The sequence below is a fragment of the Pinus tabuliformis genome, chromosome 5_2 (genome assembly GCF_031772625.1).
Source record: "Pinus tabuliformis cultivar Carrire ecotype Pingquan chromosome 5_2, CPIR1, whole genome shotgun sequence".
In the NCBI taxonomy this organism is placed as follows: Eukaryota; Viridiplantae; Streptophyta; class Pinopsida; order Pinales; family Pinaceae; genus Pinus; species Pinus tabuliformis.
Genome location: NC_142306.1, coordinates 1,034,265,837 through 1,034,293,796, shown reverse-complemented (window position 1 = coordinate 1,034,293,796; position 27,960 = coordinate 1,034,265,837). Strand labels below are relative to the sequence as shown.

Sequence of the window (27,960 nt, the reverse complement as noted above, 5' to 3'; positions counted from 1 at the left end):
TGCCACATCTGTAGCTTAAACTGAAGTGCTCCAAGAGAATAAGATAATGTTTAGAGTCCAAATATTTCTAAGGGCTAATAATATTTGACTGTTTCTACTTTTAGCCTGGCAGTCTAAAAATAGACTCTGATCACTCTGCTGTGAACCAAAAATAGAAGTCCATCTATTTTTCCCAACATGACCAATCATCCATAAACAGCATCCTACAACTCATAGACCATGATCCATATGTCTAAAAATAGACATAGTATAAAAATAAACTTTGCGCCAAAATTTGCCTGCGGCCCACTTAGTGAAGGCGACTCCTTTCCACTAAGCTCCACCATCTTGTTGCATTCTCAACAATAGCAGCAAGAGGTAGACCCTTAGGAGATGCCTTCCCACATTAACACCCGAGAGAGCTGGAGAAGGGATGGACCAAAAAGAAATCCAAACCGACCAAGACCTCGCTGGACCCTATCACATTAACGGAGGGCAAATTATATGACATCGGTGACATAATCACAGATGTCACGTGGAAGTGTTGCAACAATCTGAAAAGTAGCAGCAGATCATCCTAGGGGCCATCCAGACTAGGTTGCAGGAGTTACAGACCCACGTGTCGCAATTTGGTATGCTGTCTACCATTTAGCTATCGACGCATCAAAGGCTGCTGATATGCCGTGCACGAAGGCTTCCAGTGTGATAGTGCTACCAGATGGAGCACTGACCATGGAAAATGAGGTTGACAGGCACACTTTCAGTGCATTGAAGGGAGTTCGAGTGAACCTAGTAGTGCTTTCGGGCGAAGCACTCCACCTCTTGCAAGATGGAGTAATTACTGAGCTGAGCGCTCGTGAGCGTTGCGCCCTCCAGGTGATCAGCAAACAAAGGATAAACAATGAATAGATGGCCCTATAGTGAAATGCTTCCATCGCCATTGAGGCTGAGGTGACCACCTAGAGCAAGAAGATCATGCAGGTCATGAAGGAGGTATGCAGAATGGTCCCAGAGGGCCATTCTGGGGGAGGAGCTAGTCGAGGTCCACATTCGCAAATTGGCCACAGGGGCACGTGACACTTGGACAGAGATGGCGCGAGTTCTCTTGGAGCTGAACCTACAGATTACAGAACTATAGTTGAGGGCTCAACCTTCAACACCGCCAGGGGTAAAGGAACAGTGGGTGGCCGCTGTCACAGAAGCAGTCACGTCGGTGGAGAGTGCAGTAGCAGACTGCACACAGTTGTTTGAACAATCATTTAAGGTCTTGAATGTTGGAAATAATGTTGAGAAGGGGGTGAATTAGTATTATGAGATCAATAATTTATTTCCCAAACTAATTTATATATGCTACTTCAGTGAAGTGAACTAGCTTGTACATGCAACTGTGATTAAAGAAACCAACATATATCTAGAGAACGTGTGATTTAAACAATTTATCATGTGTTGAACTTAAACCAGTACATTAGTAACTTATTAGACAATGCAGTAAAAGCAGAATAAAGCATCACACATAAGAAACACACATGAACACCAAGATTTAAGGTGGAAACCCAATGTGGGTGAAAACCACCTGCTGCTGTCATCTCTGTCTTCTTTTAATAATAAGAAAATTTGTTTACAATCTTGTACTGGCGTAGACTCATAGCAGTACGAAGGCACCCACCTGTAGAAGGCTACAACCTTCTCTCGTTTTCCAGCTTCTACTGGAAGGGATTTGCAACCCCCTATCTCTTGTACTAGCCAATATGATTACTAGTACGTAGGCACCGACCTACAAAAGTCTACGACCTTCTTTCTTCCTCTAGGGATCACGTTTCATGAATTTTCAGACTGGACACTCCTGGATCACAACACCACAATATGAACGCCACATTTCATCCAATTTTCAGACTGGACCCATAAAAAACTTTTTAAACTTAAATTGCATAAACCAACATTCAATTAATATGAACAATCAAATCATTGACACCAGAATACTGTGCTGAACCCAAAACCCTGCATCATCATTCAGAGCTAGTTGTAACCTCAGAATTAATTCATTAGAGTGTATATGCTACTTGGCTAAACCAAAACTGCATGTATACACTACTTCCATTAATCAAACCTGTGTATATCTTCAAAAACTACTACAAACATAAACTTTTGAATCAAGTTTGTGTTAGTGTCAGTCTTTGCAGCCTTCCTCCAGTGATCAAATATGCTCTTACACAAGTGATTTTAAGGTGTCAAGGTCAAATTTTATCATTTCAGTGAGTCTTCAAGTAAAATTTGGTCACTAGGCATTAGGCCTAGGGTTTTCTTTCACTCCTTTCAAAATTGTCCAGATGTCAGTCAATGTCACCATTCAACTGAGTCTAACATCATTCAGAGGGTCATAATCATCATGTCAAGTTCCATTGGGTCATTTCACACCTTGTTCATGTTTCAGTTGTGCCAAGACAAGGTTCATTTCCCTCTCCTAGGGTTTTGAAGCTAATTTCTCTTGGATGGTCAAATCATCGAAAAAACTTGTATCCTGATGTTCATACACCTTTCCCTATCCATAACGTATCTTATCAAACTCTTCCCATCATTGATATCCCTCAAAATCCTCATTTTCGCACAAACCCTAGTTTCTTGCTACAACCGGGCAATTTTCCATGGTTGGGCCTGTGTTTTGCCTTTTTGGACCCCTTCCCCTCACTCAATTTCTGAGATTCCACTTTCCTCTACTTCCTAACATCCCTCCATACCTCTCAAAATTTCCTCAAGAATTTAGAAGCTCCCTATCCTCTTCATTTCGCTTCATTTCGACAAATCCCATGTTCCACACATCGGGATATGTTTCACTCAAAAGATGTTTCTAAGAAATCAAATATGAATTCAGGAAAACTGAGAGAGTTTTTTTTCCAAAACAGACCAAGGAAGAAACACCTACTTCATTTTTTACACAGGTGTCATGGTTTTGAAGAAATGTCAAAAATACAATTGTCTTGGGAGAATTGATGCACCTCTGGAGCGACCTTGGAAAAATCAAGTTTTATCCTAGCTTGGTTGGCCAAATGACTTGCTTGATGATCCAAATGATAACTAGAGACAAGTAGCTTTCCCTTGAGCTATCATGAGCTCAATGTGGAGTTGAGGAAGGCATTCAAAAGTTTACTGTAACAGCACTTTGCCTTTAGGAAGCCTCATTTGGCATAGTTCGACCAGTCTTGGGAGATTTGATGTTTGAAAAGGAAAATTAACTCCAAATTGCAAAATTATGGTTGGGTTGGAAAGTAGACAGGACGGGATTTCAAATGAGCTATTGTAAGCTCAATTTGGGATTGAGGAAGGCATTCACAAGTTGACCGCAACAGCACTCGGCCTTGAGGCAGCCTCATTTGGCACAGTTCGACCATTCTTGGGAGATTTGATTTTTTATAAGGAAAATTAACTCCAAATTAAAAAATTCCCGTGGAGTTGAAAATTAGACTCAAATACCTTTCCAATGACCTATCCTTCACTCAATTTGGACATCAGGAAGGCCTCCAAAAGTCACCTGGAAAAGAGCACGACGCACAGGAGGAGGAGCACGACGATTTTATAAATATTTTCACTCCATATGGTCAGTTATACAAGTGGCAAAGGAAGGCAAAGGGTCACCCAAGCCATGTGTCATGTTTTTGGTGCTACACCTGTAGCTGATGCTTGGCTCTCCACCTTCATTTTTTGACTCTTGGGTGTTCTATCTCTTCATGGCACATTCTATATATTGTATGTAAACCATTTGCAAACCAATTTTTGTTTGGTTGGCTTGTAACTTCTGGGAGATTGTGGGAAAGAAACTTTGTTTCTCCGCTATGTATTTTTGACAGAGAATTAATGAGAGGCAGCATCTCTATTTCATGAGATTCATGTGGTTGTGAGTGTAGCAAGTGTGTCTCTTATCTTTCATATGTATCTTGTTATGTTTCATAGTCCATTTCATATTCATTTCTAGTGAAGTTTTTTGAATGAGATTAGGTAGAATTCAATTTTATTTCTCTGCCTAGAGGAAAACTTCATGTATAGTGTTCATTCTTCTGTTGAAAAGGATTCATCTCCTATGCCCTTTTCACCTTCTTAATCAATCTCTCCATTCCGCCATATTTTAAAACTAAATTGCTATGCTTTCCGCCTACCTTGCCTCACGAAACAATCTATGCCTTTATGTTAAGTTCTCTGTTCATTGAGGTCCAGAGGTCCCATAACATCCCAGAAACAAAGTCATTCATAAAAATCACTCTTTATATTCATTTTCACTTACTAGCCTAAGACAAATAGTTCATTGTAAGTCATCTCAGGCCATTTCATTTACTTATTCTTTGAGTGTGACTTGGACAGAGCCCTCTCCTGTCCTCGTAGGGCTAGCTACGAGGCTGAGCTTGGTTTGATGTTGCCTTGAACCTCTCCTTCTTTCAGCCTAAGGCAGATTCAAGCGCTAACAGTCTGTACCAACTGGCAATATATTGAATATCTACTGTCAACTTATAGAGCTTTACACAAGCAGTGACATAGATCACTTCTTCTCACTTATACAATCAATCAATCAAATACCAGCCTCCTTATGCATTCAATTTTACATTCAGATCTAAGAAGACTTCATTGACAGATAGCAGTAAAACAACAGCACTTATCTGATAGATTAGTCATCAAGATTTTTCTTTTGCATACGCTACTTGGAAGAGCCAAACCAGTGTGTATACGCACCTTCATCAAAGCGAACGAGCATAAAAATCTGCAAATACTTCAAAACTTCGTTGCACCTCTGGACTTCAAACAAACCTAGATCATGATATTTAAAGAATAAAATAGGTGTACATAATCAGATCTAACCCAATATCAGATCATTCAATAATAATAAGTCATTATGATATTTATCCATCATTAGATCTCATCCATCATCAAATGCTCAGGTGCACATTTAGTCTAGATCAAGAAAAGCATTAGAAACCCATAACATGTCTATTTTCTTTTGATATGACACTTTATAAAATATTCATTACTTGTGCACTTAGCCCTTTGATCTTCTCCTCCTTATATACTTAGATCCTTTGTCAATACCTTAGACCAAAACCACTTAGGACCAATACCTTAGACCAAATACGTAGGGTCAATACCTCAAACCAAATACTTTGGACCAATACCTTGGACCAAAATACCTTGGACCAAATAACTCAGACCAAAACCTTGGTTTTCCAACATGTACATGCTTTTCCTCCTATGGGAGTGCGCGTATATGCATACGCTCCTTTTGTTCTGTGGACCAATGTGTATATGTTGTTTTGACTAAGTGGACCTAGGTATACTTCTTAAACTGCTTTACATCAACCTTTTCCTTTACATTCTTTATTCTGATCAGTAGACCTAAGTTCCATCTTCCTGTTCTTCTGTACTAATGTCTTGTTACTTCTAAATAGACTTGTTACACTGTAATTTTCCATATTACTTATGAAGTGATTCCTTTAAACTGCCATGCATTCTGTCACATCTGATATCTCTCCTGTAGATACATCTAGTTACCATATACAAGTGAGTTGTTCTATTATAAGTGGGTTGCCATCAAGTACAACACATGTATCATAATGCCAACAATCTCCCCCTTTGGACTTGATGGAAACCATGTTGGTGTTGATTACTGCACGTTGTAGAAACTGTTAGAGATAACAAGCAACACCAAGATACTCTCCCCCTTGACATCAAGGGCAAAGGGTGGACCAAGATATTTTCCCCCTTTGATATGAAGAATGTCATATCTGAACAGCTTAATATAAACATTGATCATGCTCCCCTTAGGAACATGCTGAATTCTCTGATTAGACTCCCTCTTTGTGCATGTTCTGATATCATTGTACATGTTGTGATGCACTAACCGTCCATGCTCCCCCTGAGCACATGCAGAGTCTGCAAAAATATTTTCCAAAAGAATAACGTGACTCTATAACTCAACTATGTGAGTTTGAACTTCCTATCACCAATGACTCATACATACATTAATCTCCCAATCAAGTCGGGATATACTGAATTTGACTCATCCACCCAACCAAGTGGGGATATACCAATTGTTTATACATGACAGAAATACAATAAATATTATATCATCCATCCCATGCAAAATGGGGATACAAATTACATCATTTGTCCAATAGGACTCATTCAAATGTATGGGAAGTCATATCACACTCTAGACTTTTACATGACTTAAGCAACAAATGGTATAAATATCTGAAGCCATGGTTGGACTCAGCAACCATAATGGCAACAATGCAGAATGCGTGTGAAGGCTAATGCCCCCCTTGAACCTGTGCTACCTGTGCATTGTTAACAAGTCATTAATCAAGGCATCTTTGTCAGTCAGATAAAAATTAATGAACAAAACATATCCTTAGACTGTAATCATCAACATGAGACAGAGCACCCATATCAAATTCTGACCCACTTTTTTCCTGTAAAAAAAACATATACACTTCCTCACCCACAGAAACTTGCGTGTATAAATGACTATACTTAATGAAACATGCGTATATTAACCTTCTTCTGAAAAATTGGATTTAACAGTGTTGGGTGTGGAGCTCGATTATCTTTTGTATTCAAAGGTTTCAGCTAGATGTATACCCCAGGAAGATTGTACACCCCTCCACGTGGGGGGGTGCAGGGGAACTTGCCCCCCCTCGTGGGGGTTTAGGGGGGCCGATCCCCCCCGGCTGGGGGGTCCAGGGGCTAGTGATCCCTCGGCAGGGGCTCAGGGGGCAGCGCCCCCGGAGCTAAAAGCAGATATAAAATTGTCTTGTAAAAGTATAATAATTTCTAGTTAATCTGGGCCGTTCATTAGGTGAATGATATGACGGTAGAAGTTATGTTTAGTTTAGGGTTTTTTTCCCTAGAAGGCAACCCCTCTCTATATATGAGGGAATTGTATTGCCTCTATTTATATTTGTGTTCTGAGTGAGGAAAAGAGAGGAGATTGAGAGTGAAGAGGGAGTGACAGCAGATCTGTTGTAGGTTGTATCTCTTCAGTTTGCTGGATAATATAATAAAAGAAGGACTGGTTGTTTCTCCATGGACATAGCCCAAACTGGGTGAACCATGTATATCTGTGTCTCTCTTGTTTTATGCATTTTTTGTGTTTATATTTCTACAATATTTTATGTGTTCCATTGCTCTGTAATATATAATTTCTAACAAACAGTAGGATGATGCAGCAACTACTCCCAACTTTTGTCTAATATATTCAAATGTTTCTCTAGGTAGTGGTTTAGTGAATATATCAGCAACCTGTTCTTTGGAGGGAACATACTCCAATTTTACCTTTTGTTCATGCACTTGTTCACGTAGAAAATGGTACTTGATGGGTATGTGCTTGGTCTTGGAGTGCATGACTGGATTCTTTGAAATACTGATGGCACTTGTATTATCACATAGAATGGAGATGGGTGGAGTACATTTGATCTGAATGTATTTCAAAGTTTGCATCATCCAAAGTAGTTGTGTGAAGCAAGATGCAACAACCACATATTCTGCTTCAACTGTAGATAAAGCAATTGAACTTTCTTTCTTGCTGAACCAAGACACTAACTTGGAACCCATATAGAATGTGTTAGTGTCGGTATCTTCATCCCTCCATCAGTGATCAAATTTCTCTTTTTGCATGCATATTAGGTGTCCCATCCGATCAACCGCATTCCATTAGGTCATGGATCAACTGATGGTAGTGGTTCATTGTCAATTCCCTCATGGAATTTACTTGCTGGCTTGTTTTCACATGATTAGGTCATTTATTGCCATTTTTGTTTTATTTCATTTACAAAAGTTAGTTTTAGGGTTTTAGTCTCATTAGGTCTAAAGTTTGCCACCATGATCATCCAAAACTAAATAAAAGGTCAGCAGGCACATGAGGAGGTTTTATAAGTTCAGAGAATCATAAATTCACTGATGATATGCTCAATAAATGGTTTTTACCTCAAAACTCTGTTTTGAGGTGAAAACAGGTTTTTTTTTTTTCATTTTATGTACAAATTTTATGTAATTTAATGTGTTTTTATATGTAATAAGGTCCAGCTGCTGCCCTTGTTCACCTTGCCAACTCCAACCACTGCAAACAAAAGCAAAAGCATCAATGCATCAGTTCATCAAGTGATCAAGAAAAGTCAATGCAAATGAAAAATAGAGTTTTAAAGCAAAAGTGACTATGACATTATAAAAGTGGGTTTGAAAGAAGGAAAAATCAAAAGGCATCCATATATAAAGTGAAAGGAGTGATATTCATCTATTTCATTGTGCAAGATACCCTTGGAGAGCTAAAATCGCGATTTGGAGGCAAATTGAACAAAGGAAGTTGAAAACCCTGTTTTCCAAGCAAATCTGCCTGGCGCTCCGCATTAGATTGGCATTGCGCATTAGTGGGTTTCTGCTAGTGTTAATTTACAAGGGCATTGCGCATCAGGAGGGCGCTGCACATTGGGCCCAGTGCGTTGCGCATCAGCCAGAAAGCTGCCAAAACATTCCAAATCACCCAATAACCCTAAAAAATGTTGCATTTATCTTCTACAAGTAAGTCTTCATTGCAGTTGAGCTGAATTTGATCTTCTACATGTTCACTTCATGAGTTTTGCATTTTAAAACATCAAACCCTAGCTTGTCTTCATCATTTTCCATTTCATTGTACAACTTTCACTCCATAACCAAACCCAAGATCATTTTCCCCTCTTCTATCTTACATTGCCCTAAATCAATCCATTAATCCCATTTTCCATATCCGACTCCCCTAAGACAACTCATTCCCTTCATGAAACCCTAAATCCCTCACAAAACCCTAGTTTCCTAAAACCTATCCCTTCATTCCCCAACTCCATTTCCCATTAGTAAAATATCTTCATACTCATCTCCCTTGTCCTCCCCCATTATCATTTTCCAACATATTATCATCACATCACTTCCCTAAGACAAGCACCAAGTACCATGACAAGAAACAGTGAGTCAAGTTATGACAAAGAAACATTAAGTGACAGCTCAAGAGAAAGAAATGTAAAGCCTAGGAGACCTCATAAGGGTGGAAAAATTATCAGAGAAGAACCTATTAGCATGACTGGAGTCCTTGCTTGCCCCCTTGCTACCACTTGTTTCAGATACTAATCTTGCTTTGAGTTTTGTGAGATGGTTGAGAGGGTTAAGTATCATCATGAGTTAGCAAGGCAGTTTGTCATAAACATGGAGAATAATGTGGTACACCTTGCTGGGATCAATTTCACTCTTTCACTAGCTATTATTGCAGAAGCCACTAGAATGCCAGATGTAGGGGAAAAGTGGAACAAAAGGTAGAATATCAGCAAGCAGCATTATGAACCATATATTAAGGCCAAATATCATGGTAAACTAAGCAGGGTGTTTCCTTTCAAGTTCTTGGAGGACCAGTATGTTCCACTTATGAAACTTATCATCAAATACTTCACATGTGAGGGTAGGTTCTCTAGACTCTATGCCTACCATATCAGATTACTTATGCACTTCACCAGGGTCAGAATGATGAGTATTCCATATTTCATATGCAAAAACATAGAGAGGATGATTGTGATTGCAAAAAGAAAACCATACCCACAATAGCTCAACAGTATTTATCACTTTGCTGTCATCAAAATTGTTGTTGTGCATCAGCTCACTCAGTTGGGAGTGTCATGGGAAACTTTCATTGCCCATGAAATCTTCAAGGGGCCTCAAATTTTTGTAGATCCTCAAGAGGAAGGTGAACCTTCCGGGCAACAAAAAGAGCCTGAAAGAAAAATTGAAGAGGCTCACATTCCTGTGTTTATAACTTATGAGAAAGGCACCAGGAGGCTTTTTGCAGCTACCAAACGAGTATTATCTCCACCAGGGGTGGAAGGGGTCTCGTTTTCTTCATCAGATCACAGGAAAATGCTATCTTCACCTGGGGTGAAAGGGGCTTTGCCTTCTTCTTCAGCTGAACAGGTACAAGACAAGGACAAAGGAAAGCAACAAGTGCATGATGAAGGCCCTACTGAAGGGTAGGATAGGGATTTTGTTTTGGTTGAGGAAGATGACACTGATTTGGGCTCTCAAAGCTCAAGACTCAAGGATATGATCATCAAAGAGAAAGAGGCTGAAATCCAAGCCTTATCACTTGACCTTGAGAGGGCTAAATGGATCATTAACTTCCTTGAGCAAGAGAACAAGAAACTGGAGGACAAACAAGCAATTATGGAGCTGCAAACAATTAGAGAAAACAGGCAAGTGGCAAAAAGAAGAAAAACCAAGATGACATCCCTAGAGCAAGAAATTGAGGCTGACCGAGAATCATGGTTGGAAAGAGTGAATATCCACCTTGAGAAGCTACTTGATAAGGCTAATAAGGAGAAGAAAATTTTGCACCACATGGCTTATCATTACTTAGCTCAGAATAAAATTTGCAAGACAAGGATAAATGGCCTAACAACTAAGTTAAAGAAAGCCTTGAGAGCCAAAAAGAGCCAAGAAAAACTTAGAATTTTGATTGAAGCTTCCTTGGCTCAGCAAAGCAATTTGTAAGCTTGACTCTTGCGAAATTTGAAGCAATTTTGAGAAAATTTGTCATTTCACAATTTTTAAATGTAAAATACAGGACTTTTCAGCCGATGGAGCTACGCATTGAATTGGCTAGGAATTTTGTAAAATGGCTTGCATTTTTGGATTCCTCATGGAAAAATAATGAAACCCAAAAAGTTTAATGAAATTTGGAGGAGATCTGGGTCACCTAAAGAGCAAAAAACACCTAAAAAATGCCCTCTCTGCCACTTTTTGGACCCACAGGAACCAGTATTGGGAGAAATGATTTTTGAAGGGGAAAATGGACTCCAAATCCAAAAATTCTAGTTGTCTTAGAAAGTAGATAGGTAGAGATTTCTATCAAGCTATCGTAGGCCTAAGTTTGTGAAGTGTAAGGCCTTCAAACGGAGCCTTGAAGTGGCGCTACACATCAGGCAAATTTTTGCCAATTTTGCCTAAAAACTCAGAATTTCGCCTAGTTTGCTTCCAGTTTGACTTTTTCTTCTTTCTTTGGTAAATTGATGATGTAATATGATGCAAAAATGATGAAAAATGACTTGAGTAGGTAGATACATCAGTTAGAGTTGGTTTAAGGATGAATGAATCAATTTCCATAGTTTTAGAGGCAAGCTATTCCACTGCCTATTTTTCAGTTCCTAGTTTAGATCTTGTTGAAACAGCTCCTTGACTCATGGATTCGACCTCTGATGGCTATAATAGGTGGTTTGATGCCTATATCTTTTACTTTCTTAGTCATTTGTCAAGGTTGGACTCTTGTGGATGCATTAAGCTTCATTGTAAATCACTTTTGCAGTTTGGCAAGGGAATGAACCAGGGTTTTGCTGCATTTTTTGGGCTTCTTGTGGTAATGTGTCTTTGAATTGTTTCTTCCTTTGTTATTTAGTTTCTCTTATGTGTATATGTGCCAGCATCTACTTCTTTCTTCATAACTAAATGAATCAAGATAAATAAGTGGAATCCATTGATATTTAGTGCTCTGTTTTGAGGTTACATTTAGTTTTAAATGTTTTCTGTTGTTTGAAGAGGACTCATGAACCTTGCATGCCCTCTCCAACTCCTCACTGGTCTTAGACTTACCATCACATCCAATTCAAAGTGTCAAAACCAATTCAAAGTGTCAAAACCAATTCAAAGTGTCAAAACACCTACCTACCTCGCCCCATAGAACCTCCTGCAAATCTGAGTTGATTTCCCAGACCCAAAACTGCCTTCCCCATATGATCCAGCAAACAACCATTAAAATTAATCAAATTCCTCTTAGAATATACCTAGCCTGAATTAGTATTCATTTGAGTCATCTCAAGCCTTGTCATATTTTCTTTGAGATTGACAAGGAGAGAGCCCTCTCCTGACTTGGTAGGGCTAGCTACCACGTTAAGCATGGTTTGATGTTACCCTAGACCTGCCTTTCTCAACCTGAGGTAGATTTAAGCTATAACAGAATGCACCACCACTAGTGTTTTTCTATCATCAACACTTCCTTCCCAATATGTATCTGTATATGCATGAAGAGTAAGATCTGCATCTCTAGGATACCATAGTCCAAAGTCTGGAGTTCCTTGAAGATATTTGAAAATTATTTTGACTACTCGAAGGTGTGATTCCTTTGGATTTTCTTGGAATCTTCCAACTATTCCTACTGCATGCATGATGTCAGGTCAAGTACCTATTAGATAAAGCGGACTGCCAATCATGGATCTGTAAGTTGGTTGATGTACCATTGTTGATTCATCATTTGAGCTGAGACTAAGCTGAGACTGCATCCTATTACCATTGGGGTATATACAGGTTTAGAATCTTCCATTCTGTACCTTTTCAAGATCTGGTTGAGATATTTGGCTTGTGAAGAAAAATTCCATCTTCAGTTTGTTGAACTTGTAGACCAAGAAAATAGGTAAGTTCACCAACTAAAGAAATTTCAAATTCTTGCTACATTATTGAAGAAAAATTCTGATTCATGGATTCTTCATTGCTACCAAAAATGATATCATCAACATAAACAATAATAATTAGCAATTTATCAGTTTCAATCTTTGTATATAGATTTCTATCTGCAGAACCTTTTGTAAAACCTTGTTGGTGTAGATATTTGTCAATGCGGTAATACCAGGCCCTTGGAGCCTGTTTTAGACCATAGAGAGTCTTTTTGAGTCTGCATACAAGTTTTGCATCATTTGCAAGAATGAATCCTTTTGGCTATTCAATATAAACTTCTTCTTCTAAATCTCCATTAAGGAAGGTTGATTTTACATCCATTTGGTATACTTTGAATTTCCAAAAGATAGAAAGAGAAAGAAACATCCTTATGGCTTCAAGTCTGGAAATAGGTTCAAAAGTTTCTTCAAAATCTATACCTTCTTGTTGAGCATACCCTTTACAAACAAGTTTGGCCTTGTTTCTAATGACTTCTCCATTTTCATTCAGCTTGTTCTTGAATATCCATTTAGTTCCTATAATATTTTTATCATGAGGTCTAGGAACTAATTCCCAAGTATCATTCTTTTCAATTCGCTCAAGTTCTTCATCCATGGCCTTGACCCAACATTCATCTTTGCATGGTTCATTTCCATTTTGAGGTTCAGTGGAGGATAGTAATACTAGATAGCTTGAGGTCCCTGTAATAGTTTTTCCTGTCTATACACCTGCCTCCTTTTCCCCTAAAATTTGAGTTTCTGGATGGTTTTCCTGAACATACCTGGATGGAGTCTTTTCTTCTACCATTATATCTTCTTCTAGTGCTTCATTGGTTTCTTCTTCAATGTAATTTTGATTTGAAGTGGGAAAGTAATCCCCATCTTCCTCATTGTCATAATATTCTGTTGATTTTATATGTTTTGGATTTTTCCATGCTTCATCAACTACAACATCAATGCTTTCAACAATTTTTCCAAGACTTTTATTATAACATTTATATCCTTTACTTCTAGAAGAATAACCAAGAAGAATACCTGCATCTGCTTTGGGTTCAAACTTACCAAGTTTTTCATCAGTTCTTTAGATAAAACATTTGCTTCCAAAAACTTTAAAGTATTTTACAGTAGGAGTCTTACCATACCAAAGTTCATGTGGATTTTGAGTGCTATTTACCCGAACATGTGCTTTGTTGAGAATAGTCATGGCAATGAATGCAGCTTCACCCCAGAAGGTTGTAGGAGTTCTATATTCATCTAGCATAGCTCAAGCCATTTGTTGAATTGTTCTTTTCATTCTTTCTACCACACCATTTTGTTGAGGAGTTCTTCGGTGCAGAATTGCATTTTTATTCCATGTTGTTCACAAAATTCAAATAATTCATCTGATATAAATTCCCTCCTCAATCAGATTTGAGGCATTTGATTTTTAGATTTGATTCATTTTCAACCAAATATTTGAAGGCTTGGAACTCCTCAAATGCTTCATATTTATGCTTTAGAAGACCTATCCAACACATTCTGGAAAAATCATCAATGAACAAAATAAAGTATTCTTCTCCACGAGGTGACTTTTTCCATGTTGGTCCACATAAATCAGTATGGACTAGTTCAAGAGGCTTACTAGCTGACCCATGTTTTTCCATGAAGTGAACTCTGGTTTGCTTACTAATTTGACATGGTTTGCATATTGTATTTTTTTGGATGTTGATATCTGGAAGATCACAAACAGGCTTGAGTCTACATGCTTTTCTTATTTGAGAAAAGCTTAGATGTCCCAATCTTCTATGCCACAGCCAGTTTTCATCATTTTTGTTTACATAGCACTGTTGTTGTCCTCCTTTGAGCATGTATAAGTTGTTTGGAGTTCTTGTACCTTTGATCACGGTCTCTCCTGTATCAATCTCACGAACAACACATCTGTTTGATCGAAACACCACTTCATTTCCTTGATCACACATTTGACTAACACTCAATAGGTTATGCTTTAAACCATCTACATACATAACATTTCCAGCTTTAACCTTTTCTTTCAAGAAAACAAAACCTTTACCTTTTATGACAGCTAGAGTGTCATTTCCAATTGAGACATTCTTTTCCTTTTATAAGGCATTATATGAGTGAAGTTTTTCTTTGTCACATGTCGTGTGTTTGGAGCATCCACTGTCGATGTACCACTAATTTTCTTTTCCTTCTGCATACAAGGCTATACCACATCTTTCTGTTTGAGATTCTTTCCTTCTCCATATCTTGGGATTTAATGGAATTTGCTCCTTTTGAGGTGTTTGCCGAAATTTTCTCCTGCATTCAGATTATTCATGACCAAAGTTATTATAGATTGAGCATTCTATTTCATTTTCAAGAGGAGAAAAGTTATTATAGGAACTTCTCTTTGATCCCTGTTACATTCATTTGATTTCGTGCTTCTCTAGTCATGATGGTTTTGTAAGCAACACATTGAGTAGCTTTGTGCCCAAAATTATGACATGAAAAACATTGCCCATTAAAGAAGTTTCTTCGGCTTTTGAATTTATTTACCTATTGATTGTATTTTCTATTGACATTCATCTTTGGAGAAAATTGAGTATGATTTTCTTGAGGTTGGTTGTGGCTTCTATTGATATTCATCCTTGGAGAAAATTGAGGATGATTTACTTGGTGATCAATTTTATGCCTTTGCTGATGATTGTCATACTATTCGCTGGTCTTTTCTGCATCAAGATAGCTTTTGGTGGAGGTTGACGACTTTTGTGATTGAGATGCTTCATCAGTATATCCAAGACCTGTCTTTATCAGAGGAGAACGCTAAACTTTGATAATTTCATTTAAAGTTTCTGATCCTTTAGCAAATATAAGATTGAGAGATTTTGTTTTCTCAAGATCTTTTCTTAGACCCACAATTTCACATTCTAGTTTTTCATTGTTTTTTTCTTTTTCAACAAGTTGGTATGTCAAGGTACCTATGATCATATTCTTTTCTTCTAAACATATTTTGAGTTTAGAGATTTCTTCATGAAATTTTTCCTCTTCTAAAGCATCCCAAAAATTATCATCGTCATAATCCATGAGAAGTCTATAATCATCACTATTAGATAAACCATCACTATCCTCTTCTAAACTATCCCAAAAATCATCGCTATCATAAGCCATGAGAAGTCTGTAATCTTGTCCAGTTTCATCTTCATCACTATTAGATAAACCATCACTATCTTCATGAGTATAGTAACTCCTTTTATTCACAACTTGTTTCATATTCCATTTTGCATATTCCTTTCCTTTTTTCATATTTATCTTTATGAGGACATCCGGTAGCATAATGACCGACTCTACCACAAGAAAAGCATTTGAAAGGGAGCTTACCTTTAAACCTTCCAGAACCCCATTGAAGCTTATTGACAGAATTTACCTCATCCTCTTCTTTTGAAATGTGTCCCGATTCATTGTTTTCTTCCTTTTCTTTTCCTTTTGCTGAAGCTTTAAATGCAGCTTCTCTCATATCTGATGGACCTCCTTTTCTCATCTCAAAAGAAGTTAGGATTCCGTGAAGTTGTGTCATAGTGATATTCTGTAGATCCTGTTTTTCTTCTATGGCAGACACTTTTGATTCAAATTTAGCAGTCAAGGATCTCAAAATTTTCTCAACTAAGGTAACTTCCTTTATTTCTTCACCCAGATTCTTCATACAATTAACAACCTCATTTATACGTAAGAAGTAACTAGATATACTTTTATTACTATGCATCTTAAGAGTTTCATACTAAATTCTAAGAGTTTGAAGCTTAGCATGTTTTACCTGAGAGTCTCCTTCGTAGCTATAAACGATTTTGTCCCATATCTCTTTGGATGATTTGTGTTGCATGACTTTGACAAACTCTGATTGTGAAAAACTTCCCAATAAAGTATTGATAGCTTTGGCATTGGTTTCATATTTCATTTTACCTACCACGTCGGTTGGAATTGCTGTTGGAAATGTATATCCTCCTTCCACAATTTCCCAGACATCTGTTCCAAGAGATTGTAGATAGGATGTGCCTCTTATTTTCCAATAAACAAGGTTTCTCCCATCGAAGATTGGTGGTCTAATGGGTCCCAAGCTTTCGTGATTATTCATCTTGATGGATCTCCCTTCAAGCGATCAAGCTTATTTTGAAGGACCTGCTCTGATACCAATTGTTGGAAATAATACTAAGAGGGTGGGGAATCAGTATTATCAGATCAATACTTTTATTTCCCAAACAGATTTATATACACTACTTCAGTGAAGTGAACTAGCATGTACATGCAACTATGATTAAAGAAACCAGCATATATCTAGAGAACTTGTGATTTAGACAATTTATCATGTGTTGATCTTAAACCAATGCATCAGTAACTTATTAGACAGTGCAGTAAAAGCAGAATAAAGCATCACACATAAGCAACACACATGAACACCAAGATTTAAGGTGGAAACACAATGTGGGTGAAAACCACCTGCTGCTGTCATCTCTGTCTTCTTTTAATAATAATAAAATTTGTTTACAATCTTGTACTGGTGCAGACTCATGCCAGTACGCAAGCACCCACCTGCAGAAGGCTACAACCTTCTCTTGTTTTCCGGCTTCTACTGGAAGGGTGCTGCAACCTCCTAGCTTTTGTACTAGCCAATATGATTGCTAGGACGTAGGCGCCAAACTACAGAAGGCTACGGCCTTCTTTCTTCCTCCAGGGACCACATTTCATGAATTTTTAGACTGGATACTCCTGGATCACAACACCACAATCTGAAGGCCACGTTTCATCCAATTTTCATATTGGACCCATCAAAGACTTTTTAAACTTAAACTGCATCAACCAACATTCAATTAATATGAAAAATTAGATCATTGACACCGGAACACTGTGCTGAACCCAGAACCCTGCATCATCATTTAGAACCAGCTGTAACCTCAAAAATCATGCATTAGAGTGTATACACTACTTGGCTGAACACAAACTGGATGTATACGCTACTTCCGTTAATCAAACCTATGTATATCTTCAAAAACTACTATAAACATAAACTTTTCAATCAAGTTTGTATCAACCAACAATATATTGAATATCTACTGTCAAATTACAGAGCTTTACACAGGCAGTGACAAAGATCACTTCTTCTCACTTATGCAATCAATCAATCAAATACCAGCCTCCTTATGCGTTCAGTTTTACATTCAGATCTAACAAGACTTCATTGACAGACAATAGTAAAACAACAGCACTGATCTGATAGATCAATCATCAATCTTTTTATTTTGCATACACTACTTGGAAGAGCCAAACCAGTGTGTATACACACCTTCATTAAAGCGAACCAGCATACAGATATGCAAATACTTACTTCAAAACTTCGTTGCACCTCCAGAATTTAGACAAACCCAGATCATGATATTTAAAGAATAAAATAGGTGTACATAATCAAATCTAGCCCACTATCACTTCTTCTCACTTATGCAATCAATCAATCAAATACCAGCCTCCTTATGCATTCAGTTTTACATTCAGATCTAAGAAGACTTCATTGTCAGGCAATAGTAAAACAACAACACTGATTTGATAGATCAATCATCAAGCTTTTTCTTTTGCATACGCTACTTGGAAGATCCAAACCAACATGTATACACACCTTCATTAAAGCGAACCAGCATACAGATATGCAAATACTTCAAAAATTCGTTGCACCTCCAGACTTTAGACAAACCCAGATCACGATATTTAAAGAATAAAATAGGTGTACATAATCAAATCTAGCCCACTATCAGATCATTCAATAATAATAAGTCATTATGATCTTGTTACATAATTAGATCTCATCCATCACCAAATGCTCAGGTGCATATTTAGTCTAGATCAAGAAAAGCATCAGAAACCCATAACATGTATATTTTCTTTTGATATGACACTTTATAAGATATTCATTACTTGTGCACTTAGCCCTTTGATCTTCTCCTCCTTATATACTTAGATACTTTTTCAATACCTTGGACCAAAACCACTTAGGACCAATACCTTGGACCAAATTCCTAGGGTAAATACCCTAGACAAAATACCTTGGACAAAAATACCTTGGACCAAATACCTCGGACCAAAACCTTGGTTTTCCAACATGTACGCGCTTTTCCTCTTATGGGAGTGCATGTATACGTATACGCTCCTTTTGTTCTGTGGACCAGCATGTATACACTGTTTTGAGTAAGTGGACCTGCGTATACTTCTTAAATTTCTTTACATCAACCTTTTCCTTTACATTCTTTATTTTGATCAGTATACCTAAGTTCCATCTTCCTGTTCTTCTGTACCAATGTCCTGTTACTTCTGAATAGACCTGTTACACTATAATTTTCCATATTACTTCTGAAATGATTCCTTTGAACTGGTATGCATTCTATCACATCTGATATCTCTCCTATAGATTCATCTAGTTACCATATACAAGTGATTTGTTCTGCTATAAATGGGTTTCCATTAAGTACAACACATGTATCATAATGCCAATATTGACTAGCTTACAGGAGGACCCAAACATCCAGAGGCTAGAGATTGAAGCATGTGAACTTCAACAGCGCTATGACGAAGTTAAGGGTACAACACGAACTGTTGCACTGACACAGAGGTTAGCCAACCTGCAGGAAGCCAAGCAGTTGAAGGAACAAGTGGATGCAGCGCTGCACAAGGAAGTAGTGCTCAAGGCACAATTAAAGGCATGGCTGGAGGAAGCTTACACATTCATAGGAAACATTGAAGGAAAGCTTGTGACTCTGCAAGCGACACAACAAAATCTTCAAGCTAACAGTGCATGAGCAGTAACCTAGAAGACAATTGAAGATGCAAAGCAAGAAAGAGCTCAATGCACTAACGAAGTTGCGGTCATCTAGGTTGAGCTAGACAGACTTCGCACAAAGATATCCGTGCCTACTGAGTGACTTGAGGGTGAGTCAAGATGTTTGTGTTGGGTTCCTATTGGGAGAGGGATCCCCCAAGGGCAGTTTTGGGGCTAAAAGCCCATGTTTAAGTCAATTTTTGTAATATAACTGTAAAGACTTCACATTTTGTGGTCGCGAAGTGTGAAGGTATTATGGGTCAAAAAGGGTAGTCCGCCCTTAGTTTTGTAAAGTAAACTCGGCTGTAAGAGACCTACCCGTGGTCTTCGGACCATGGGATTGTATAAAAAGAGCTAAGCTCTTAGTAGTTAGAGAAGAGATAAGAAAATGGGAGATCATGTAATAGAGTTATAGCTCTAAAGAATAAGTCTAAGTCTTGGGTCATAGCATAGGTAGAGGCTCTATAGTTGAGTGCGCGGAGGCTTAGGGTAGAAGTCGACAGTGAAGTGTGTAGACCCCTGTAGCTATGTGCGCAGGGTGGATAGAGTCTGTAAACGCTTGGAAGATATTAATAAAAGGAGTTATTCTACAATTTTTGTCTTTGTTTTGTTGATGCGTTTGGATATTTTATGTATGAATTTCCTTTATTATGCTAATATGATGCGCAAATGAATGCAAGCACATTGAATAATTGAATGCAATTGAGAATATATTCTTGTGCGGTGATAGCTTTAAGTATTTGATAAGATAAGCAAGTCACTTAGACTAATTGGAGAACTTGTATGGCACACTGCTCTAGCAGCGCGAAAGTACCCGAGCAGCAGGCTAGGGCTACGCGATGGTCGATCATATACTTTTGCGAAGGTATTGAAGGCCGGAATAGAGGATTTGTCTTGCAAGCCCTAGAGCAAAGCGACCTATGCAAAGGCAAGGATATAAAGAATCAAACGACATCACAACCATCTCACGGTGCGAAAACTTGGTTCCAGCATCCCCCCATACTCTTTCGGGTGAGACTTCGGTCTGTGCTCTGCGGGCTGATGCTGAAAGGGCCAGTAGTGTAGGGATTTGTTTAGCTAATTAACATTGAACCTCAGTCAGGCCCCCTCAATCCAACAGGCTCCAAACTTCAAATGACGGAAAAGTTTCAAAGGGATCTTGTAACAGCTACAACACTTGGCGATTCACTAGAAGAACCCAGACTTCTCTGTTTAGGTCTAACTTTAAGCATAGAGCCTAGCCTTTTAGGAAGTATTGTCTCATCCTATAGATTACCTTGGCTTATTTACTTAGCCTAGTTATAGATTTAGCTTCTCCTATTCGTCTTGTATGCTTAACACACTTCACAAAACTACTCAACATTTAGTTGTTTTGATTAGGGAGAAGGATAATATGAGTTTCATGAGTTTAATATGTTGAAAGCGCTAATGTCCTATCTTGTTTTTCTCTACTACCAGCAAGCCTATGCAATACCCTAGTGGAGTCACTTCAAGGAATCACAAGCATTGCTTCACTATCAGTAGGCCTGTTCAGTACCCCGACAAAGTTTCTTTCTTCAAATCTCTGTGCCGGAAGCATTTCTCTTCTTTCACCCTTTATTTATTTTACCTTACTATGTGCATTTAAATTTTATGGGTGTTTATTTCTCCAAGGGAAGAAGAAGGATCCCCACTTATTTTATGAGAAAGAGACGGTTTTCCTTGTTTTGCAGAGACTCTTATGTATGTTCCTTTGAAATTAGTTTGCTTTCTTAAGTTTTATCCTTTCCTTTCTCTACTCGACTGAGTTGACACGTTAGAAACCAATCAATATAAATGGATGATTCAAGGAATGAATATCCTATAATGGATACGAAGATCATAGATCTTCTAAGGATTTTGTTCAGAATGAGTTGTATTTTCTATATGTGCATCATCGAACTTTATAGATATTAAGGCCCAAATAAAGAAGGAGAACAAAATTAAGTTTTAGTTGTCACAGTGCCCTCTTTTAAAACTTTCACCACATTTCCTCATAGCTAAACAAACACTTTACACACAAAATCTTATTTATGTACAACAATCGAGAAAGGAACACATACATGAGGAAATAATATAGTTGTAGGTAATGTAGTGTAATGAAGAAGAAGATACCAATCAAAGATATAATAATGTAGGATAGTTTACACAATGAACTGTAATGCGAGGACAAGAGATAATGAATATAAAAGATGCCGAATGCCTATATAAACAGTGAAAAAAAGTACAACAAATATAATAAAGAAAGAAATGCAACTGAACCCAAAGCCTAGTATAATAAAAAAATAGGTCAGGTTCAAGTGAAAGAAAATTGTTGCTTTCAAAACATGCACATGAGAGATGAGGGGTTGATCACTCACATAATTTAACAGGCATAAATATTTCGGCCATTGATGATGCCTATCTTGATAATCCAAATTAAAGGTTTCAATGTTGGGTACATTCGTGAAAGATATGCACTTCAATCTTGGATTTGATACAAGAGGTTTGCATCAACATGAATTATTTAAACCAAAATCCTTAATCTGATTAGAAACCCAATGTTGAAAATTAGGAAAATTATCTTGAAAACATTGAAAATCTTTCAAGGATGTGTTTACATCTAATGAAATAATGTGAAGAATAGAATCTTATAGAAAAATTCTAACCTAACCTAGTTCGAGGATCTTATTAAGATCACGAGAACCTGACATAACCATCAACGAAAGTCGAAGTGCCTCAACTCCCTAACAAGTCCTTGAACTTTGAAATGTTGGATGGTTAAATTTTGAGGGTACAATCATATCAACATTTTCCTGCAGACAAATGTCATCAGTTATTTCAACAAGATCATTATTAATCAAATGGAATATATTAGAATCAACAGTTTCATTGGACATTTCAACATAACCAAATAGATCACCTAATTCATGAGATTCTCCAAGATTTATAATTGGAGATGCATAAATTGAAGTGGTTTCATGAACAACCCGGACAAGTGAATTAACCTCATCAGAAACTAGAAATTGTGAACCATAGGATTTTTTTTAATGATTACATTATTTTCATCTTTACCATGGGTGACCTTAGCACCTTGTTTCAACTTCAAATTTGATTACTCAGATGGTGAATTTGAAGAGCATGGAATATTTTCATCATTAGTTATTTCATTACATGTTGTAGGACACAAGGGGTAGTGGGCCGAGGAAGGAATTTTCATGAGATATTCTTCTTTGATCAGAGTAAATCTCATATCTAAGCCTTTCATATCCAAGTCTTCTTGAGAAATCGAGAGATTGACAGATGTACCTGGGCATTCATCACCATATATAATAATGGAGTTATTTTTGTTAGGATGATGGTTTCCCAAGCCTTTATCTTGGTTAAGATATTTGGTTTCATTCGACTTATTATCAAGATCAAAATATCCTTGATCAACAAATAATGTAGGAACATCATCTTGACATAGAGGAATTTGAAAGAGGGAAGAGAGATGGAATTTGTATTCATTATTTGTTCCTTTATTTGTGATATGTGACCACCTTGTATCGGATTTCCATTTGGACCAACAAATTGAGAATCAACAATATCTAAAACGACTGCTAGTGGAGTGGATTGATCAAATGAACTGAGGTACAAAGAGCTAGGAGGTGTAAATGATAGAGGATGAAATGTATCCCTTGAAGAAATAACGTTGTTAATCAATTAAAATTCATGGTTTAACTAATAATAATTAATGTCACCTCGAGGAATCAAGGGATCAGTCTTAACCTCGGGATCTATGAATTTATTAGAATATTCTAAGTTCTCCTAGAAAAAATATTGATCATGTAAAGAAAATGAAGGTGGAAGAAGCGGATCAATAATTTCATCTTTAGATTTCGCAACTCCAACATTGGCACAAGAGACCGCTTTATTTTGTAATGAAAAAGGAGGAAGAGAAGGGGTAAAAGAGGTAGTAGATTCCACCTATGAGATTAGAGGTGTCTCGTGACTAAGAAAAGTTTGAAAAATATAATTTTGGATGAGACATGTTTGATTTGCGATTTTAGTATAATTATCATTATAAGATGACCCATTATCAATAGGGAATTTAGATTCAAATTGTTTCAAAGATATTTGAACCAAATGTTGAAACTTTGAGCATGATTTTCCTATGTGGGTAGAAGAGGAATAAATTTATCAATCATCACCCTACCTGACTTTTAAATTAGAAGCCACCATAGGTAGTAGACAATTGGATGAGACTAATTTAATTGATAAATTTTTGCGGAAAAATATCTTGTTGCCATGCAAATTGATGGAATAAAAGAAGAACCTTTATGAAAAAATGAAGTTAGTCCATGTGAAGAATTACTCATTGTCAGTTATGATCAAAATAATGTTAAAATTGCAGAAATCAACCCCTCTTGAATTCAAAAATCATCCCTTTACTTTCAACTGATTAAAATGAACAATTTCTCACTGTTTTAAGGTAGAACATTGATGTTTTTTCTTGGGATTACAAAGAAAGGAAAGGAGTCCATCCCTCAATCTTTACACATCATATATACATCAAAGAAGACCATAAACCTATTCTCTAACCTCAAAGGATAATGAACCATGCACTCAAGGATATTATAAAGGAGGAATTGCAAAATAGTCAACCTCATCTCCCTTCCCGTGCACAATCTTAGTTCCAGTGTTCACAGCTTGTCACTAGGGATCAAAATGGGCTCTTAATATGTCTGGTTTTTAGAGATATTTTTCACAGGATCTTCATCTCAAAATATGCCATAAGTGTTTCCATCAAAAGAAGCTTGGAAAGAGCTTTCCAATGGTATATCACACTCCCAAAATTGGCACCTGGTTCAGAAGACATGACCAAATGAATGATTGACTCAAAGGTCTCCCCGCACAATAGTTCATGTGTTTAATGATCTTGAGGAAGCTAGCAGATGTCAACAGTGGGATTGTGATAGAGAAGAAGAGAACATAGCATTTAAGGTCTATTGTTGTGCTGCTAATCCTCATCTCAACATATGGCGAGCTTGTTTCTTTGCTTTGATTGAAAGAGATATCCATGAACCTGTGCAGAGGGCACTGTACATTGCTGACAGTGATATTGTTGGTGAAAAGTTTATAGCTGTTGGTCTCATGGTTCTAGAAAGAAATAATTGGAGATTTATAGGTATGAATCTTGGGTGAGGCAATTGTTACGGGCTATGATGCCATGCACTGCAGATGATTCAGGACATTTTGATGAATATGGATAGAACTAATGTTACAAACCCCAACAAAACACCTGTCCATGAACATGGATTAAATCTATGGAGAGACCATATAGTTTGTGCTGCAAAAATTAAGGATAGGCTATTGAATACTCTTCTTGAACTTATACATTGTGAAAGAACTGGAGAAGTCATCACTCGAGGTTTAGTGTGTAATATCATTAAAATGCTAACATAGTTGGGGCCTTCTGTTTACCATGACAATTTTGAGAAACATTTCATGGAAGAAGCATCAACTTTTTATTCTATTGAATCTCAACAATTTATTGAATGTCGTGATTGTGGTGACTATCTGTAGAAAGCTGAGAGAAGGTTAAATGAAGAGATAGAGAGGGTTTCACATTATCTTGATTCAAAGAGTGAGGTAAAAATTACATCTGTTGTTGAGAAAGAAATGATAGCAAATCATATGTAGAGGTTGGTGCACATGAAGAATTCAGGGCTTGTAATCATGATTGTGAATGATAAGTATGATGATTTAGGATGCATGTGCAACTTGTTTCGTAGGGTTCCTGTAGGACTTCCTACAATCTGAGATGTAATGACTATCTATTTACGTGAAATAGGGAAATAGTTAGTCACTGACCTAGAGAAACTGAAAGATCCAGTGGAATTTGTGTAATGCCTTCTTGATGAGAAGGACAAGTATGAAAAGATTATAAGTGAGGCTTTTAGCAATGATAAAACCTTCTAGAATGCCTTAAATTCATCTTTTGAGTATTTCATCATTTTGAATGCAAGGTCACCCGAGATTATTTCTTTATTTGTTGAAGACAAGGTTCGAAAACAAGGAAAATTTTAAGGATGGAAAATTTTCTTGAAGTTTAAAACATTGGCGAATCTCACTAATCCCTAATATGCAAATTATAAATGTTTATGGATATATTTGTAAAATTAATCAAATTTATAATTATTTTATATATAGTCTCTCTATAATGTTGGCGATTTTTAAGGTAAAATAATTTTATATTCTAAAATTTGGGCGAATCGTCTTTTATAAAATTGGAAATTAGCGAATCTTTTTTTTGGAAAAATCATGGAAAATTAGCCCACTGGGCGAACATTAGCCCCTAAAATTTTCCATGTTCGAAAATGCCTCAAAGGGGTCAATGAGGAAGATGTTGAAGTGGTTTTGGATAAAGTGATGATGTTGTTCCGGTATCTTCAAGAGAAGGATGTCTTTGAGAAGTACTACAAGCAACACTTAGCTAAGAGACTTCTATCAGGCAAGACTATTTCAGATGATGCAGAGAGGATCCTAATTGTAAAATTGAAGATAGAATGTGGTTATCATTTCACATCAAAATTAGAAGGTATGTTCATAGATATGAAGACTTCTCGTGACACAATGCAAGGTTTTACTACAATGTTGGCTGAATCCAGTGAAAGCAATGAAGGCCCTACTTTGGCTGTCTAGGTTCTCACGACAGGTTCGTGGCCAACACAAACTAGTGCCAGGTGCAACTTGCCTACAGAAATCTTAGCAGTATGTGACAAGTTAAGGCATTCCATCTTAGCACTCATACAGGTAGAAGGTTGACATGGCAGAAAACCATGGGAACAACAGACCTAAAAACAACCTTTGGAATGGGTCAAAAACATGAACTTAATGTCTCTACTTATCAGATTTGTATTCTTATACTTTTTAATTTAGCAGAGCACTTGAGTTACAAAGACATTGAAGCCAACCCCAAAATTTCATATTCCCTGCATCAAAAATCACAAATTTTATTTAAAAAATTAAGAGCCGAAGACCCAACTCAGCTCCAAATTCCATGTTCCCCTGCATCCACAATACACACAAGTAAAAAAATGAAAGCCAAGCCAATCTGGAGTGTGGCGTTGCGCTTTTAGCTATGGTGCTATGCTTCTAGCTGTGGCGCTGCGCTTTTGGAGTGTGGCCCTACGCGTAGCGCTTACACCTAGGAAACAAGCTAAATGCTTCCTTTAGGGTTAGATTGATCGTTTGACAACTACAAATGAAGGATAACCAAAAGAAACATGGAGATCTTGATGAGAAAAGTCATGTAGCAAAGTTGATTTGTTAAATCCCCTCAAAATTTGATTTTTGTATGCATTTGGATTTCTGATTTAAAATTTGATATTCAAGCAAGCAAGGATATTATTATCAATCGAGATGTGACATGTTGACCTCCAACATTGTAAATCAAGATCATGATTAGTTTTGAAATGATCCATCTCCATATCTTTAAGCCTTTGATCATCCACCAGTCAAAGACTGTGGAAGCAGAGCTTTACTGACAAGTCGTTTACACCGACAAAGGCAAGATGAAGAAGACTTTTAATTAGATTGTCAGATAGGGAATTTGACAGATACAGGGATGATGACCGATATGTCAAAAAAGTGATTCGGGATAGGGATTATGAAGTTGAGCTACAATGCAAGAAGAAATGGTGTTGCGCGTAGATCCTGTGTGTCGAAACAGGATTCACGCTTTGCAGAAAACATTCTAGCTTTTCATTCAACATTTTCAATGCGGTTTGCAGCAAGGCCTAAATTTTGTGAATCCTAGGATCACAAGGTAGATTTTAAAGAATTTTTATCTTCACTTATGAACATGGTGGACCGATTTTTCCAAAAAACAATGGTATGATTGCCTAATGGGACGAAATTGAGTCTACAATAGATGTTTTGAAGGCAAGTTTAAAGCCAATAACTAAGGTGGATGAAGAGATTGCTTGGCCTCCAAAAGCACCCAGAAAGTATGACTTTGATGCACAGGGAAATAGTATAGAGGGAATAAGAAGGTCAGTTGGATGAAGTTTTTCATTTAGAAGTCAAGGCAATGTCTGATGCAGCTAAGTCTGGTTGGTCACAATTTTGCAAATAGCTTGCAGAATTCTAGGTACAAATGGCAGCCAAAGAACATCCAAAGAGGAACAAGAATAGCAGGTTGATCAACCAACTCCAAAATTCGTGCAGGCAGGTGCAAGGTGGTAGTCAAAAGGAAGATTTTGTGGAATATGGTTCCACACTTAAAGGAGCAGATATAGTGATGTTAATCCACTTGGAAAACCTTCACTTAATTTGGGTTCTCAAAAACTATTTCTCATGGTTCTTAAGATAGTTTGGGATTTTAGTTGCAAATTAGTTTATAATATTGTTTTATGATAGGATTTTATTATTATTTTATTTTATTTCCCATTTCCTATGTTGAGGAAATCAAAATAGATTTGTAATTTACTATATCTAGGATTATTTTTAAAAGATAGAGGTTCGATTTTTGCAGCAGAGAGAGACTGCTTGGGACTGTGTAAAGTTTTTCTTGAATATTATTTTAATAAAGTAGTTTCTACCCTTTAGACCTCGGATCCATTAGGGTGTTTAATGTCTAGTATGTTTTTCCTATAATTCACATACATATTTTGTTTTTTCTACCTT

The 27,960-nt window shown here is 37.2% G+C and overlaps 1 pseudogene; it reads left to right on the top strand.

Moving 5' to 3' along the window:
• The first annotated feature begins 711 nt into the window (after positions 1–711).
• On the top strand, positions 712–26,411 carry LOC149162767 (cullin-3A-like; annotated as a pseudogene).
• Positions 26,412–27,960: the final 1,549 nt, after the last annotated feature.